The sequence below is a fragment of the Vanacampus margaritifer genome, chromosome 1, assembly GCF_051991255.1.
Source record: "Vanacampus margaritifer isolate UIUO_Vmar chromosome 1, RoL_Vmar_1.0, whole genome shotgun sequence".
NCBI classification, from domain to species: domain Eukaryota; kingdom Metazoa; phylum Chordata; class Actinopteri; order Syngnathiformes; family Syngnathidae; genus Vanacampus; species Vanacampus margaritifer.
In genome coordinates, this window is record NC_135432.1 from 35,045,338 (window position 1) to 35,064,169 (window position 18,832).

The following is an 18,832-nucleotide window of genomic DNA, read 5'->3' on the forward strand; positions in this document are numbered from 1 at the left end:
GTGTAGAGCTGCTTGCAAACGCTCGCCATTGCCCGTTCCCTCCTCCATCTAGCTCCATCTAACGTCTTCTACTGCCGCGTCAATGCTTCTCAACCAGAGTCACCACCCTCATCTTCATCATCGATGATGATCATCGTCGTCAACAATGTGCTTTTTCAGCGATGCTTTTGGTCTTTGAAAAAAACGGCTCTGGCGTTAGCTCCTCGCGACCGGCCGCCATTTTTCCTTTGTTTTCCATTCTGATCTCCTGCTCAACGCTCTAGCTCCGCCTCTACTGACGCCCACCCGATCTTGTCAAAAGAGAGTCATCGCTGCCCTCTAGGGGCCAAAAATTGTCATTAGGCTCAAAAAACCTGCTTAAAACTTTCAGGAGAGCTGCGCAAGCCTTCCCAGCACCCGTTTCAAAAAAAAAATAAATAAATCATTGGATGACGTCTTTTGACGTCATTGGCAGTGAAGCGTAGGTTTTTACTTGACGTCTTTAAACGTCATGGCAGTGAAAGAGTTAATTTTATCTTCCAAGTCATTTTCTAATTTTTGATCCTGTTTCTTTTTATAAGATGAATATGATATAATTTTACCTCTAATTACTGCTTTCCCAGCTTCCCAGAGAAGAGATGGCGATAGGCCTGGAGAGTCATTTATTTCCAAAAAGTCTGCCCACTCTTTCCTTATAATTTTATCAAACTCTACATCGTTTAGCAGTGAGATGTTAAAACGCCATGTTGGTGGTGGTTTAAAGGTATAATCAACTTGTAGGGAAAGTGAGACTGGTGCATGGTCGCTAATAATGATAGGATGTATTTTTGTAACAGTTTTATCAGTACATGCCGCTTCTTGACTTCCGCGCTCATATTGCAGATGCTCTCATCAAGGTTGGCGAACGGGCTGACTTGAACAGTAGGAAAAGAGGACGACCATCATTGGAAGAGGCTCCAGAACGCCATCAAGCTGCCAAACCTTCACCTCCACTTCAGAGGAACATTGCGCCATCGGTTGACGTCAGATTAGACAGACTCGATCTTTTACCCATCCATGCTAATAAACGTGGACGATGCAGACTGTGCAAGAATGGCTACATGTAAATGGCCTACTTTTGTGTTTTACAAAGGACAAAAATTGTTTCTTGGGCTACCACACGAAGAAGTGACTTTCAGACATGGACTTCTTAATTAGGATTTGAGACGTCGGTGTAGTATTATTGCTATTATATCTCCATATTGTTTGATACAAGGGGATAAAAAGTTGATACTCATCTATACCAAGTTGTTTTTGTTGTTATTCTGCCACTGTTAAGCACTTTGTAACATTGTTTTGAAATGTGCTATGCAAATAGAGTTAGTGTTTATACCATATTCAGTATTCAATGTTAATTTACCACACCAGGCCAATGTTGTAAATCTGCAACATCACAGAATACGTTGCATGTGAAGATTTCGCCCAAAAAAAATAATCTGAATTGTATACTTCTACCCTAAATATCAGATTTTTCCTGTTATTAAGTTTAATTTGATCCTGAGAGGGTTAAAATGGACCCCATCTACAATCAGCGCAGCAGGAGAAAAGCAGGAAGCATCCTTAAGGACATCCATCACCCATCCCACGCCCTGTTCAAGCAGGTGGACTCAGGGTGCAACCTAAGACATTATAGGCCTGAGAGCATTAATGCTTACAGAGCCTGCTTTCACAGAAGCTTTTTCTCAGCCACTGTTAGGCTAGTGGCTCAGGACATTAAAGAAGGAAAATAGGTTTTAGTACTTACTCGTGTCACGGAACTAGAATTTGTAGATAAGTATTTATTTATTTTATCTATTTTTATTATTATTATTATTATTTAACTACATGACTCACGAGAATTCCAATGTACTTTAACTTGTATACATGGAAATAAAACTCTATTCTATTCTATTCAGTCCGGGCCTTTTCTAAAGGTGGTGGTTGTTGACTTGCTAACAGTGACGTTGGCTAGTTGTGTGGGCTAGCTAGTTCATTACTATTGGGCCGACTTGTACACAAAACACAAGTACATGTAGAAGTCTTGCTACAACGCACTGCTGCGTTCGGAAGTTAATGGCAGCACTCACAACAACATTCACACTCAATGTAGTGCACAGAATTTACAACGTATTTTCACCCATTATTACAGTCAAAGTGTGCTTGCATAGTATTGTCAAATATTATTAATAATATTTGTGGCATTTGTATTATTTTTTAAAGTGATTATTTACTTTTGTAAGCTTATTATTTTATTCATTTATTACGCAGGAATAAAACGTGTTTTCTATATTTTAATCATTTGCAACAGATGTGCTGGACCAAATGATTTCAATATTATTATTATTATTATTATTATTTTAATGTGGTCAATCGTTGGTTTTATCTTTGGATTGGGTTGTCTTAATTTTCTTTAATTTTCATCTTTTACTCATTCACTTGAATTTTGCACATGAGGTTTTGAAATGAGGATTGAGTGCGTGCATCTTGCGTAAGGGTCATTCCACCTTAGATCACCCAAACACATGGCATTTTGAAACGCCACCCCTTTCAAATTGAAATTTGGTGTGGGCGTAAGTCTATTTTTATTATTATTTTTAAGTTTATTTATCTTATAAAATGGCTGTGGCTGCCATATTTCAAATAGCTTTTTCTTGGCAACCACTGGTCTGATAAATAAACAACAACAACAAACACAACAACAAGGTATTGCTGGAAAGGGAAAAATAATAAGGAATCAAAATTTGAGGGATAGCTATCACAACTTTTTTTTATCCCAATTTCATGGTCAAACATGAAAACGTACTTTTCCAGGTGTGTATATATATATATATATATGTATATATGTGTTGTAATTAACACCTAGGCCTACATTTTTTTGTATTTGCGTTGTTGAGTTTGGAGTGTCCATTATTGTGAATTTAAAGTTCAAAACTTAGGCCAAAAAATAGCTTGTGTCAAATATACTCTCATGTAAAAACAAATACCAGATTAGGATTTCTTATGATTTCCCCTTTTCCAGCGATACTTTGGTTTCTGAAATCGTACCAGTAGATGTTGAGAAAAGGCTAGTTTTGAAAAAAAGAAAAAGTGAAAAAATTCTAACTGATATCTCAGAAACTGTTGAGCCAATCATGCGAGAATGTGGCTTTCCATCCTGTGCTATACCTACACAAAATTTCAGCAAATTCCCTCATTGGGTGAATTTAGGTAAGAGATTGTGTGTGTATGATGTTTGTTTGTTTTTATTTTTGGTGTTTTTTTGTTTTTGGTCCTTATTTGTGCATACACATGGTGTGAGGATATTCTAAATTTGACCCCAGGATGCACTCAAATTCAAATACGAAGATATTGATGGATCAGACATTTTGTGCATATACACATTTTGTGCACAAGTTAGTGCATACGTACTTTAGTTTATGAGGCCCAATATCAATAATATAGAATTTAGTAGATTCAGCCGGTTCAAATGCAAAGTGTTTCACTCAGTACTGCGGTTAGTATATGTGCTCTATCATATCTAGGTAGAAAAAGATAATCTGCATGCCAAGACAAGTGATCTTTTTTTCTAGCCATGGTATCCACATTTGCTGATGCAATACGTATCCAATCGGAAAAAGAAAAACGGTGCATAATGAAAGCTGTCCGCACAGTTGGCATAGAGGAGAAGGTGGGAAAAGGAGGTTCAATCTGCGGGGCTGCCTCTCTCCCTTCCAGCCCTCTTCTCTTTGCTTTTCATGACTACCTCCCCGGTTCCTGCTCTCTCCCAGGGGCTTAATTTATGGTTTGCTACAGAGACGTACGATTGTCAACCCACGCTCTCCTCTGCTTTGTTAGTGAGCTAAAAGCATTACAGACTGTATATAGAGGCTGAGCCCAAATGCAGCTGCTGAACATACAATTTAAATGACAGTGCAATATTTTATTTTTGTGCACTAGAAATCCTGTATCTTTTGTGTTTCAAACTATATCCAGGAATAAAATTTAGAACTACTCAGGAAGAGAATAACAATTACTTTTCAGCATCCAAACCTTTATTGTTTTAGAAATATTGAAATCTACAATTAGTTCAAGAGTAAAACAGCATATTATAGCAATTTCTCTGCAAAGGGCTATGACTGAACCAGTTACATTTTATTTATTTTTTAAGTTGACCACTGGGAGCATGGTGGAGGATGATTAGCACATCTATAGAATAACACAGATGACATGGTGTAGTGCTGCATATATGCAATGAAATCAACGCACTGCACTCATGCATTTTACTATAATGTGTAATTTAAGTATTGTATTTAAATCTACCCTACACAAATGAACTCAACCTCAAAACTGTGACCTGTACCCTATCAAAAGTGTTCTTAAATTTGTATAGGAATCTAATCTAATCTAATACAATGTAGGGTTTAACAGTTGTCAATGATAACATTTGTGAATCTCTTTCCCAGCTCACACTCAAATTTACATAATACCGGAAAGGGGAATAAGAATGTGACTTACCAAGTCAATTATGACCAAAATGGTTTTAATTTCATGTCCCATCGATCACATATCTCACTGCCAGATGTATTTTTTTTAATACAAGACAGAAGTTGTGTTTTGAGCTTTATTCGTGAATGAGCAATTGGGGGAAGTCGCACATGCTGTCAAACATGCACTGAGCAGCAACAACTCAGAGAAAATTGAGACTAGCAGTTGATGTCAGTGGGTTTTCAGTGAGATGCAATTGTTGCCTCTAAACTTCACAGCCTTTTTCAAAAGCCCAATCTGAATTCAAGTGGAAGCAGAAAAAAAAACAACCTCATATATTTAACAAGGTTCAAGACACCATGATGGCAGTTAGCAAAATCTGAAAGTGTGATACGTATCAAGCTGCATACACCTGCGTTATATGCCAACAAATCACTATCCTGGAAACCAGATTTATTGCAGCAACTGAGACTGCATGGGCACAGTCGCTATGGAGTACATTTCTGAGTCGGGGCAAACCTGACCAAACAGACAGTGAAAAGATCCAATCAGTGATGAGCGGATGTGAGGTCATAAAAGCAGGACAACATGTATCGGCGACACCGTGGCAGACATGGAAGTCTTTTCCTTTCCTGTATTCTCACCTTCACATCCTTCTGAACAAATACCCAGTGTTAGGAAAGTTAATTTTTGACGCAAAACTTACTCACAAAATTTAAAATGAACTAGTTCATAGTTAATTTTTTGTTTTTAAAATTATACTTTAAATTTAACTTAAAAGGACAATGACAAATGCAATTAGTAGGAAAGCAATAAAGGAATACACTAAAATAAATAATGCATGATTTCACTTGACAATTTTAAAATAAAATAACAAAAAAAAACAAAGACAGACGGTTCCTGCGCATGCTGGCCTCTTAGGGGCAGTGTGGTGCCGTGCATGCATGGAATACAATGGGATGGAAGAAGATCGCATTTGAGCTCTGTTAATACAAATTGTTTTTCACAGCTTGGGGAAAAATTTGCCTTTGAATAGTGTTATCTTACCTGTGTGTATGTGTTTCTAAAGTGTTTCTGTGTGAATAGCCGTTTTGTAGGGTTGTCACCTTGGATTTGTGGAAAGAAGGGACACCTGACCAAGCTCGGGCACTTGACAGTCAAGCACGAAATTATTCATACCCCCGGCAAATTTTTAATAAGTGGACATTTTAGCGTGACAAAATTCCATACGACACAGCAAAACTGGTTAATAAATGGTTCGTGGACAAAAAATATTAACGTTAAGTGGCCAAGACAAGGCCACACTTGAATTCAGTTGAAAATATCAGGGTGATAAAGAAGAGCTCATCACTGAAGATGAATGGGCAAAAATATCAGCTAAATCATGCAAAAAGCTGATCAGCGATAAGATGAGTTTTATTTGCTGTAATAACCAATAAAGGCTTTTGTATTCATTTTTTAGGAGAAAGGTATGAATAATTTTAGATGTGCCAGTTTTTGTTCAAAGAGAGCGAGAGAGAGAGAGAGAGAGAGAGAGAGACTGTCATGCAATGTATGTCTATCTTCACAAACCAAACTGAGGTGTAACTATTCTAGAAAAACGTCACCCACAATTATTACATACGTACTACAAAGTCACAGACTTGACGGACGGTTCTCTAAAATGCCACCATGTGATACAGTGTCGATATACATACCTTCTTGTGAACATATTTTGTTCAAATTGATGTAGAAATGTCTGAAAATCCTGCTGCTTCTCTCTGCACTCTTCCGTCGTGACTCGCTGATTTCCCTGGCTTCCGTGTGAGGAGGAAATTACCGTAATGACAGTACTTTTACTGTAAAGCACAAGGGCTTAGCTTTCAGACACCATTGGAATTTTTTTAGATAGCACAAACGGTGCCAGAGTAACGGTAATCCAAAGCGCACCTACGGAAATGTGCCGCCGCAAGCACGCTCGGTAACAAAGCGTTCCACAGTAGCACAGGGGACATTTTAAGACTACAGAATTAAGGAAATCAAATTAGCTTTTGGCATTCTTTTTAAAAAAACGGGACAAATTGTCTTTTTTTTTTTTTTTTTTTATATATATACATATATATATATATACACACACATATATATATATATATATATTTTTTTTTTTGTATGTGGGTGAGTACGTGTATGTGCGTGTGTGTGTGCGTACGCGCATGCGTGCGTGTATTCATCAGTTCACCTAAAGCCCATTAAAAAAAATCCCATACTAATAATATAATATAATAATAAATTGCCAAATGCAGAAACATCAATGTAAGTTATCACGATATAGTGGCTCTCGCTAACAGACAGAATTAAGTAACCATAATTAGGTTAAAAAATTCTATATACGTAGACCATGTTTCTATAAATTTTGATATTTGGTTTTTATTTGAGGCAGATATTTTTTCCATTAACTCTTTCACTGCCATTGACGTTTATAGACGTCAAGTAAAAACCTACGGAGCACTGCCAATGACGTCTAAAGACGTCATCCAATTTTTTTTATTTTTTTTTTTGAAACGGGTGCGGGCAAGGCTTCCGGAGCTGTGGTGAAAGTTTCCAGCCGGTCTGTTGTGCCTAATGACTATTTTTGGCCCCTAGAGGGCAGCGATGACTCTCTTTTGACAAGATCGGGTGGGCGTCAGTAGAGGCGGAGCTAGAGCGTCGAGCAGGAGATGAGAATGGAAGACAAAGGAAAAATGGCGGCCGGTCGCGAGGAGCTCACGCCCGAGCCGTTTTTTTCAAAGACCAAAAGCATCGCTGAAAGAGCACATTGTTGACGACGATGATCATCATCGATGATGAAGATGAGGGTGGTGACTCCGTGGTTGGGAAGCATTGACGCGGCAGTAGAAGACGTTAGATGGAGCTAGATGGAGGAGGGAACGGGCAATGGCGAGCGTTTGCAAGCAGCTCTACACTTACAAGACGAAAGGCATCGACCAACGCTAAAATAGTACATTGATGACGACGATGATCATCATCGATGATGATGAAGGTAAATCCGAGCTTGACGGCGAAATTGGAACCGCTGACGCGGCGGCTATGACGGTGTCGTAACGCGGAGCGCAACCGAGCACGCACAGGCGGACGTTCGATCGGACGATGGAGAGTGCCCCGAGTCCAATGCATATTCATTGGAGGAAGTGTGTACAGTCTGCTACTTGCTTTTTATTCCCCGGAAAAAAAGGCCGTCAAGAAAGTGTAACGTTTGCACGCAAAACGGACCAATGCGAAAGTGAAAGTAAACTGTTGTGCGAGTCCTGGCGTCTCCTTGCACGCAGGAGACCGTTACAAAAGGAAAAACTGTATTTGAAACATCCACATAATTGTAAGTAGTACCACAGTTGCACACATTTGTAAATAGTTTGCGAAATTGTTTTGTCAAATTGTTACACTGTTGAATGGAAATAAACGTATTTTGCAATCAAAAAATACTTTTTCATTGTTGGTGAAAGCGTTTTACAGAAGTAAAGCACTATTTAGGTTTTGTGGCATCATTCATGGACAAAAAGAAGTGTACAATTCACTAGAGTACATGAAATAACATTGTTTCACAAAAAGCTCTTTTTCTCCGTTTTTTGTTTCAAAACAGAGAATTTCGGTGAAAGTAACCATTTTCTATTGTTGATTACTGAAGAACGGAATAAGGTAGAAACAAACTTTTTTTTTCTGATGAAAGCTGAGAGTCCAATCTTTCATTTGGTAGTATGTGTGTTTCCATAGTCAGTCCAAACACAACATTTTCTGTGGACCTTAAAAGATCACTCAAAATGCTTAAATCGGCTGGCAGTGGGAACAACCCGTTTCTGAAAACGTCTGGCAGTGAAAGAGTTAAAATGTGATTTATGAGGTTAGACCATTGGTCGATATTCAGAGTTTGTTTATTTTTCCAGTTAACAAGAATTGTTTTTTTAGCGATAGTAAGGGCTACAAGTGTAGATTGAAATTGTTTATGTGGTAAGTCAGTTGTTGTTAGGTCACCTAGCAAACACAACTTTGGAGATAAAGGTATCCTACAGTCCAAAATAGCGGAAAGTTTTTCTAAGACTTTAGTCCAGAAATACATAACCGGAGTACATAACCATAAAGCATGAACATAAGTGTCTGTAGTGTTTTGTAAACATTGGAGACAAATGTCGGAGTCTGAGAGTCCCATTTTCTTCATCATATATTGAGTAATGTATGTTCTGTGAATAATTTTATATTGGATAAGTTGTAAATTTGTGTGTTTTGTCATTTTAAATGCGTTTTCACAAACTTGAATCCAAAAGTCAGATTCCGGTGCTATAGACAAGTCTGTCTCCCATTTCGAGATGGGTAAAGACATTTTATCAGTATATAAAAGTAACTTATATATTTTTTACGTTTTTTTGTTGTTGTCGGAGAAAGCTTGTTAATATCTTTAGCTAAAACAGGCGGTTGGAGCGTACCCCGAAGTGTTGGAATTTTTTTCTTTATCATATTTTTAACTTGTAGATAATGTAAAAAAAAATCCGTTTTTTATATTGTATTTTTGGAGCAAGGATGTATATGATATAAACATATTATCTGAGAAGAGATGGTGGAGATGTGTAATTCCTTTCTGCTCCCACACACCTAAATAAAGCGGTTGGTTGTTAAGTTGAAAGTCGGGGTTATGCCATAGGGGAGAAAGCCCACAGGGCTCCACTTGGGCTTTTGTCAATTCTAGTGCCTTCCACCAGGCAGTCAGGGTGGCGGAAATCATTGGGTTTTTAAAACAATTATGTCGCTTAATCGATGTTGTAATAAAGAGTAAATCTCGAAGTCTGAGGTTATTGCAATCCTTCTGTTCTAGTTCCAGCCAACAGTTAGTGTCTCTGTTGGGTTGTGCCCATAGAACGATATATTGTAGCTGGCTAGCTATATAGTAGTACAAAAAATTTGGTGCCTCTAGACCGCCTTTGGATTTACTTTTCTGAAGAGTAGATAGGCTAATCTTTGCTTTTTTTTTATTCCAGTAAAATTTTGTAACGGCTGAGTCCAACAACTGGAACCATTTAGCCGTAGGTTTAAATGGAATCATTGAGAAAAAAGAGTTTATTTTGGGTAAAACTTTCATTTTAATGGTGGCTATTCGTCCTATTAGAGAAATAGGAAGATTATTCCAGCGCTCCAAGTCACTATAAATGTTATCCAGAAGTGGAGAAAAGTTTAAATGAATTAAATCAGTTAATTTAGGTGAGATTTTTATGCCTAAGTATTTTAAATTACCAATAGAAAATGAGTAGTGTGGGTCCTGGCTTGCAGGGTTCCATGAATTTTCTGTAATAGGTAGAAGTCTTGATTTTGTACAGTTAATAGAATAATCTGATAACTGTGAGAATTTAGTTATTAAATTAAATACTTCCCCTAACGAAGTAGCCGGCTTTTCTAAATAAAGTAAGATGTCATCAGCATATAGATTAATTTTATGTTCTGTTACCCCAGAGTGAATTCCTTGAATCCTTTTTTCCTGGCGTATGGCTAATGCAAGTGGCTCAATAAATATTGCAAATAATAAAGGGGATAGTGGGCATCCCTGTCTTGTGCCTCTCTGTAAAGTAATGCTCTGAGATATAATCCCATTAGTAGTAACTGTAGCTTTAGGAGAATCATATAATACTGATACCCAGTGGATAAATGATTTCCCAAAGCCAAATTTATTTAAAACAGCAAAGAGGAAGGACCAGTTAACTTTGTCGAAAGCTTTTTTTTGCATCCAATGATATAATAACTGCCTTTTTATCATGCCGCATGCTAATAAGGTTAAAGAGTCTCCTAATATTATTAGTAGAGTGACGATCTTTAATAAAACCTGTTTGGTCGCTATGAATGATTGTCGAGATTACTGTTTCTAGTCTAGATGTGAAAGCCTTAGTGATAATTTTAATATCAGTGTTAATTAGTGAAATCGGACGGTAACTTGATGGAAGGGTGGGGTCTTTTTCTGGCTTTAATAAAAGTTAAATTGCTGCTGTATTCATGTTTGGGCGTATGTAACCCTTAGTTTTAATTTCTGTTACTACTCTTAAGAATAGTGGAGCAAGCATTAACCAGAAGTGCTTAAAAAATATAGCCAGATAACCATCCGGGCCAGGTGCTTTGCCATTAGGCATACTATCTAGAGCACTGTACAACTCGTTTATAGTAAGTGGCGCATCTAACATGTCTTTATATTCAGTAGTTAACTGAGGTTTATTTAAGCTACTGAGGAATGCCTCAATATGCTCAGGGTTAGGCTTGTTAGTTTCTAAGTATAGGTTACGATAATAGTTATAAAAAATGTGATTAATTTCTTCTGGTGATTGTCTGCATTCACCAGTTGTCCCTTTAATAGCCGTTATAAGAGACTTTTCCCGATTGCGTTGAAGTTGGTTTGCAAGAAATTTACCTGATTTGTTATTATATTCAAAGTTGTTATATCTCAATTGTTGTATTATAAATTCTGTCTTTTTAGTTAGCATATCGTCTAACTGTATTTTTGTATTTTGTAAGTCAGTCCATATTTGGTTATTTGGGTTTATTGCGTACTCATCCGTCAGTTGTTTAATTTTATCTTCCAAGTCTTTTTCTGATTTTTGATCCTGTTTCTTTTTATAAGATGAATATGATATAATTTTACCTCTAATTACTGCTTTCCCAGTTTCCCAGAGAAGAGATGGCGATAGGTCTGGAGAGTCATTCATTTCCAAGAAGTCTGCCCATTCTTTTCTTATAATTTTGTCAAACTCTGCGTCGTTTAGCAGTGAGATGTTAAACCGCCATGTCGGTGGTGGTTTAAAGGTATAATCAACTTGTAGGGAAAGGGAGACTGGTGCATGGTCGCTAATAATAATAGGATGTATTTTTGTAACAGTTTTATCAGCAATAGAGTTATTTGTAAGAAAATAATCAAATCTTGAAAAAGACCGGTGCACAGCGGAAAATAAGGTAAATTCCTTCTTATTTGGGTTTTTAAGTCTCCAGCTGTCAACGAGGCCAAAGTCATCCATATATTCCCCTATTACTTTAGTAGATTGTAATCGCCTACATGTTGTATTATTAGAACGGTCAATTAATGGATTTAAGACTGTGTTAAAGTCTCCTCCAATAATAATAGTAGAGTTCGCTGCTAAATCAAACAGCTGAGAGAAAAATTCATGGAAAAGGCCGGATCATCATTATTAGGGGCATATAAATTACCAAGTGTATATATTTTATTAAACGGGACAAATTGTGTCCTGGGAGAGATTTGTATTTTCCCAGGACAGCTGGTAAAAAAAGAGAGAACAATTCTGGAAAAAACGGGACGGGTGGCAACTCTAGTTATTTGCACTCCCAAAGTTGATGCTGTTCGCGTTTGAATGATATCCTCCATCAACTTCAGCATTAGCACTAGTGATGTTTTAGAAACGAAGCATGTTTTGTATTTAAATATACGATGTGTGTATTTCTTCTTGTTGTGTGTTACTCTTAGTGACAGCGGAATCACATACGCTCCGCGTTTGCTATGCAAGCAACACACAGCGATGCTGTGAGTGTGAGTTACATCGGGCGAGCTAGCGTCGCATTTTGATGTCGACATATGTGCCTTGCGACCGTTTGGCACCTCTGGGTTGCCAGATAATGGCATTTATTGCCAGATTATGGTGTCTTTACTCTGGAGAAAAAAATGAACTGCGTTCAAGGCTGTTCATTTACCCAATAGCCTAATGAGCTTGTTCAGAGAAACCTTCACAAAGCAAAAAAAACGTTAGTTCGTTGAACTCATTCAGGTTCAACACTGACCATACCTAATCTTTTATGGGTTCTACCTGTGTCCCCATTTTAATCATTTTCATTTGACATGAACCACAAAATCATATGCTCACTACTGTGCCTCCAACCACACTTGATTCCCATACACTTGTTACAAAGGCACAATCTCTTAGCCTTCCATGCATGACAGCCTGACCCCAACCCCGCTCCCCTCCTTTCTTTCTTTAAAAAAAAATAAGTTCTCAATTGTTCAGGCATCATTTGGAATTGCAACCCCAGTCCTTATTGGGACGTGGCTTTTCTTCCACTCATGTGACTCGGATGAGGAATGAGGTAAAATTGAGAGGGGTTACAAGGCTTCAAGCATATTTGCATTTCAAAAGTTGCTAGTTCATTTTATTGGTCGTTTATTGTAGTAACAGTCCAAAGTTTCTGCTCCACTGAAATTCAGTATTTAACTGTGCACACAATTTGATCTTCCATGGTTTCCATAGTAACCATAAATTGCTCACAATGACCAAGGCAATGAGCAGAGACAGTCCTTTTTGCTATAGTTCTTGCCACATACCGTGAAGCACATGCTCGGTTTTTCCTTGACAATTCCAATAGTTCAAGGACACACACACACACACAGGAGTTCCCTACCATTTTTATCCAAATCCTCTATGGACCAATTAGATTCCCTGGCCTGGACAATGCTTCAAGGGCACATACAAGTATGCACGCAAACACACACGCACACACACAATATAGTCTTAAAACAAGTACACTACAAAAATTTGACAAATTTGCTTGCCTATATTGTTATAACGATCCTGCAAATCTCTCCCCTTTCAGCCCATAACAGGTCTTATAACTAGAACCACGTGCCTAAAATTCAAACTTTCTTATTACAAGAAAACAATATTATGTATGATTACCACGTACGTAAAATAAGTGGTATATTTTTCTTGGTTAGAATTACTTGAATAATTATTTACTACTGGAATTTATAGCTCACATAAAATTTTCAATTAGTAAAAAAAGAAATACAAAAAGATTATGATTGGATATATTTTCTTGAAGCCTAACATTTTGTTTTTGCTTGCTGCAACTTACTCAAAGAAACACTATACTTTAACTGTAAAATGAATGATCAAAATCCCATTAAAATAAGACTGTTTTCAACCAAATATACTAAAGTGAGCAATTTAGACTTCAGTTAGTGTGTGTGTGCGTGTGCGTGTGCGTGTGCGTGTGTGTGTGTGTGTGTGTGTGTGTGTGCGTGTGTGTGTGTGAGTGTGTGTGTGTGTGTGTGTGTGTGTGTGTGTGTGTGTGTGTGTGTGTGTGTGTGTGTGCGTGCGTGTGTGTGTGTCCGTAGGCCGTTTTACAAGGTGGCAAGGGGTGGTCATTTTCACTGAGGCAACCCCTTTCACTCCCGGCTCTTTTACTGGATTTTGACTGATTTTGCAAGGCCCACAGAATATTGTGTATTGCTATAAAAACATGGAACCTACCAAAAGAAAGATTAGAGCATATTTCTATCTGTTTCAGTTTTTAAATTAGCATTAGAATATAGCTAAGTTTCATCATTATTCACAAATCTGTTTAAAACACTGGAGAAAAGAGCCTTTTGCAACATGGCCCAAGTTGATCTCTTATACTCTGCTACCACCTGCTGGCCGTTTTTGTAATAATATCTACCGTTGCTTCAAGCATTCTCTTCAGGTCGGAGGCTGCATCAAAGCCTTCTGTGTGCTCTAGCATAAAAAAAACATACAAATGTATAAATACATCTTTGGGACAGTGGTAATATATAAAATAGAACGTATTTATACGTTTTGGGGAGCAAATGAGTTAAGGGTGGCGGGGCGATATATCCTCAGCCATCCCAACTGAACTTCCTGCCACCCCTTTTCTACCCCAGGAAAAACTGCCTGTTTCCTCTGATGGGAAATTAGTTCATTGTAGTTTAATAGTAGTTGCTATATCTTATTGAGAAAAAAGTTGTTATTTTCTTTACAATGAGATTACATTCTAAAGCAAAATTTGCTAATCAAGATTAATTTTATTTTTTGGCAAAAAAATAAAGAATATCCCAGAAACCAGTCCTTTTTTGCAGTGTTCAAGTTACAAAATTCTTCAACATCCACGTACGTATTTATTATGCTGCAGTTCACTGACCTTCCAGTGTCTACGCATACAAAGGAGCTCATTCATAATAACAAGCTAGTGCTCCTAAAATCAACGAAAAGTCATTGCTAACAATCTGCTTACGTTACGATTCATTCATGTAAAAAGCAAAACAAAAAATGTGCGTGCTCACTCATTGTTTTGTGAAGGATTGGGCAAAAAAAATAATAATGCTTTGAGAGGAATGCTTAGCAAAGATGTTGGGTGGCAAAAAAGACAGGGTGTGATACAATAAAACTCTCCAGGCGTTACACAACACACCAGGGCACTGTCACATTTGCGTGTTGCTCATTCCTCTTGCAGTACTGGCACTGACGCAAAGAAACATTTTTGTGTCAACACAGCACACACTGCTGGGCTCAGAAGGCCTTGGAAGCCTAAAAAAATCAACTTCAAATGAATCTGCTATATGCTCACTGGTACAGTGTTGTGATTATGCCAAAAACTGATGAACGTCAATGTGGAAATACATGTGGCTGCCACATTTAATGCCGTCGTGGTTTTGAGGGGAAAATATTCACCGTTACAACTACAAGAAGACTGAATAAAATGTGGAGTTGTCCTTCCTCTTTGCAGCTAGCTTACAACCTTCTAGGAAAACTTTCGAAATGGCTTTTTGGGGAAATTCATCCAGCAATAAGGTTTGTCAGCTCAGAGGTCATTAATGGTGGAAGAGTGTTCAAGTTGGCCTCAAATGTGTTTTTATGGTATTGGGCTCACTCAAACTGATGTACAGATGGGATTGTCCAAAATCCTGTGGTAAAATGAAGAATATATGCTCATTGTAACATAGTTCAGCAACTGATTAATCAATTATATAAAGCACCACAAATAAATTTTAACTTTTCGTTGATTATGGTGGCACCATCTGGAGAAAAGCGGCAATGTTTTGCCTTGAATGAAGATCACATTTCCCATGAGGTTTCCCACCAGCGCATAACGGTGTGAAATCTTCATGCCCCGATTGGATTGAAATACATTTCTGTTTGCAGTAGCTGTGTGACGAATTAATAGTGATGAGGTAATTCATCTATTCAGTTTTTTCTTTATACAGTGCTGTAAAGTTTCTCAAGTATGTTACAAGCAGAGGTTTGTTGGTGATCTTACCCTTCACTGTAAACACATAAACGACTCCAGTGTTGGCCATAGCTAACGCCTGAGAAAAGGAATGAAAGAACACCAAGCCGAATGTTTAGCGGCATGAGCAACAACTCTTCTCCGTTTGCCTCTGTCACTTAACTCCATTCACAAGGCTCTCACTTCTTAGCTGCTCTCCCTCTCCCTTCATTCCCGCAATGCATTCACAAGCACTCAAACAAGACAGCACGCAACACAACCTTGTTCGTTGAGTGTTGCGGGGCTGATCGGGTCAGTGTGGAACGACAAACTATCAAGATGATGGCTATTTATTGCTACCATGCAAATATTTGATAGCTAACATTAGCATTATCATTTAGATTTGAGTATGGAAAGCTACTTGCTAGTCTAGCAGGAACAGCCGAGCCCCATGAATGCAGCGTCGGTTGGAAATCTCTCGGTTGGAAATCTCTCCTCGTCTTTGACCTCAAGTGAAAGCAGGGCTATTATTCATCCTGTATTGTGCTCCATGTAGGCTCCCTCTTTCTTTTTAAAATGATGTCTCCTAAGACAAAAATCTTTGTTCCTTGGGTTGTTTTGCAGCTTCTTCATAACAACAATAATCACGCTTAGAGGTTCGACTCAACTTCTGTCTTTGTAACGACTGGGGGAAGGGGAACATGACGTATGCTGTAAAGTAGTCTGCACATTTTAAGTTTTTTTGTGTGGCAATGTTCCTACCACTCTCCTCAAAGTTTCTTAGTGAAAAAACATGTGCTGAATTATGACTACTATTGATGGTCCTTTTCTTTTGTCCAATTCAAATTTTCCCTAATATTTATCTGTTCAATAAATCAATCAATCAAGTAAAAACGATACAGACCAAATCTTATTTTGTGAAGCCCGTTGAACGACGCTGAAAGACCGAGCGAGACACAATTAGCCGGAGCAGCTAACAAGAGCGGGGAGTGTGGGAGTTAGTCGGAGCCATAAGCTGGAGTGGCTAACAAGAGCAAGCTAGTAAAGCTTGCGAGAGCAAAGCAGAAAGTGACACGTGGCGGGCCCAAATCACGGGAGTCAGTGACGACCACCTGCGGGCCCCATATGTGGTATGTAAGATGCGGTCGACGCATTGGGTCTGACACTCGATGCAATACCACCCGAGCTAACTACATTTGTGAAGTTGTCCTTTGGGTATCCGTAGCAGGAAGATGGCGGTGAAATGATACTACAGCCATGTAATATAATTAGTGATTACTAGACCTACAATAAAAATAAATAAAAAATAAATAAATATATATATATGTATATATATATATATATATATATATATATATATATATATTATATTATTAGAGGTGTTAAAAAATCAATTTGGCAATATATCGCAATCTTACAGTGCACAATTCTCAAATCGATTCTGTGCGGCCGAATTGATTTTTAAACATCAATTTTTGATGGAAATATTCACAAATTAAAAAAAAAAATGTTTTACTTAGGGTTAGGGTTCACACAATAAGCATGGAAGAATGTTATATTAATGGAACATTAAGCCTTAATATTTTATTTCAGGGCTGTTCAAACATGAAACAGACTGCAACCTGTTTGTTAAATACAGTAGCTCAGATAAATACATTTTCATACAAATCTTACAGTGTACATGTAAAAGTTTACTGATTAGTATTTTCTAAATTTGAGTAAAAAAAAAGAAGAAGAAAGAAATCGCAATAATCAATTTATAGATTTGTGTCGGGATTATTCGGCATCGATGAATATGATGAATCGTGATACGGATCGAATCGCCAGGTACTACGCAATTCACACCCCTAATACATATATATATATATATATATATGTGTATGTTTTTTACAACATATTTTGCATACTATTGACATTAGCAGTCGTATAAAAAAGTATTATTAATTCACCACTAGATGGCGCTAGGGATCACTGAATGTCTCTTTAAAATCACTCCTTAAAAGAGCAGATCACTGTTTTGGCTTCTTCAATTTTAAGTGGTAATACATCCTAGAGATGGGAAAATGAAGCCTTGTGACGCTTTTGAGGCTTTCGGCTAATTGCTTTGGAAAAAGAGTCGAAGCTTCAAAGCCCCATAAGATAGATCGTACCGGTGACATCTGGTGGTCAGCTGGAGTCATAGCAGCTATAATCTTCAAAGTGATTCGCCTGATTTTATATTCCAACATAACACCAGTACATTCAGTCTTACATTTGTGTCTGTCTAATGATCATCAGGTACACATGGAAGGTGAACATAAAGTGAACCAAATATCTACATGAGGGAATTGTGCTTGTGCCCAACTTTTTATATTTATTTGTTTTATAAGTTATTATTCAAAAACAATATTTGCTCTATTGTGTTGGCCTTCAAGCGCCTTGTTCTCTGGCTGACAATTTCACCAGCCTTTGAGAACATCCTCTCACAGGGGACTGAAGATGCTGGTGGTGAGAGGTACTGCAGAGCCACTGGATACAGATGTGGATATGTGGTTTTGTGGAGAAACCAATATTGTAATGGCTTCTCCGTCCGGGGAAGCAGTTTGTCCTTCAAATATCTAGAAAAGAAAAATATGACAGATAATCATTTTTGCACTGGATTAATAAATCAAAGTAAAGATAGATAGGGAAATTTAGTTTCAGCAGCATAACATTACATTCATTACAACATAATAGTGCCACTTTTCATATCATATATGTATACTGTAAGTACCTCACCTCTGATTGTTATGCAATACTGAAACAATCAAGATATTATTATGGTTACTATGGACATACTGCAGGCTGTGATATTTTTAAATGTAGGTAACACAGCCAAGATTGCCAGCGACCTTTAAATCCTTTAAAGTTTTAACATTATTAAAAGTGATACAGTAATATTAATTCATTTTCTGTAACCATTTATTATTGCAAATGTTGCGGTGAGCCATTTAGCAAAACTGTACAATAGTAAATACACAATGATGATAATGCTGATAATATACCATTTATATTATGCCAAATAATTAAAATCTTACCTTTGTGGGTGACACAACGTCAAAGTGTTGCCAAACACGAGATCGTTTTCTTGCATTGGAATTCTCCATCCTAAAGCTCTCTCAAGTCAGTTTTCTCTCAAAAGACTGTGGGCGCGGGGGACTCCCCCGGGGGGAGGCAGTGGTTGTTTCGGTGTCTCCTTTTAACAGCTGACCGCGCCAAAACAATTGAATCAGTTACGTAATTTCCGGTATCTCATTAGCGCGCATGAAGCCCCATACGTCATCAGCACGTGATCACGGAGGTTTCATCGGGGCTTTTGATACATTGTTTCGAGCAGTCTGTCTCACTCGGCTGACACACGCTC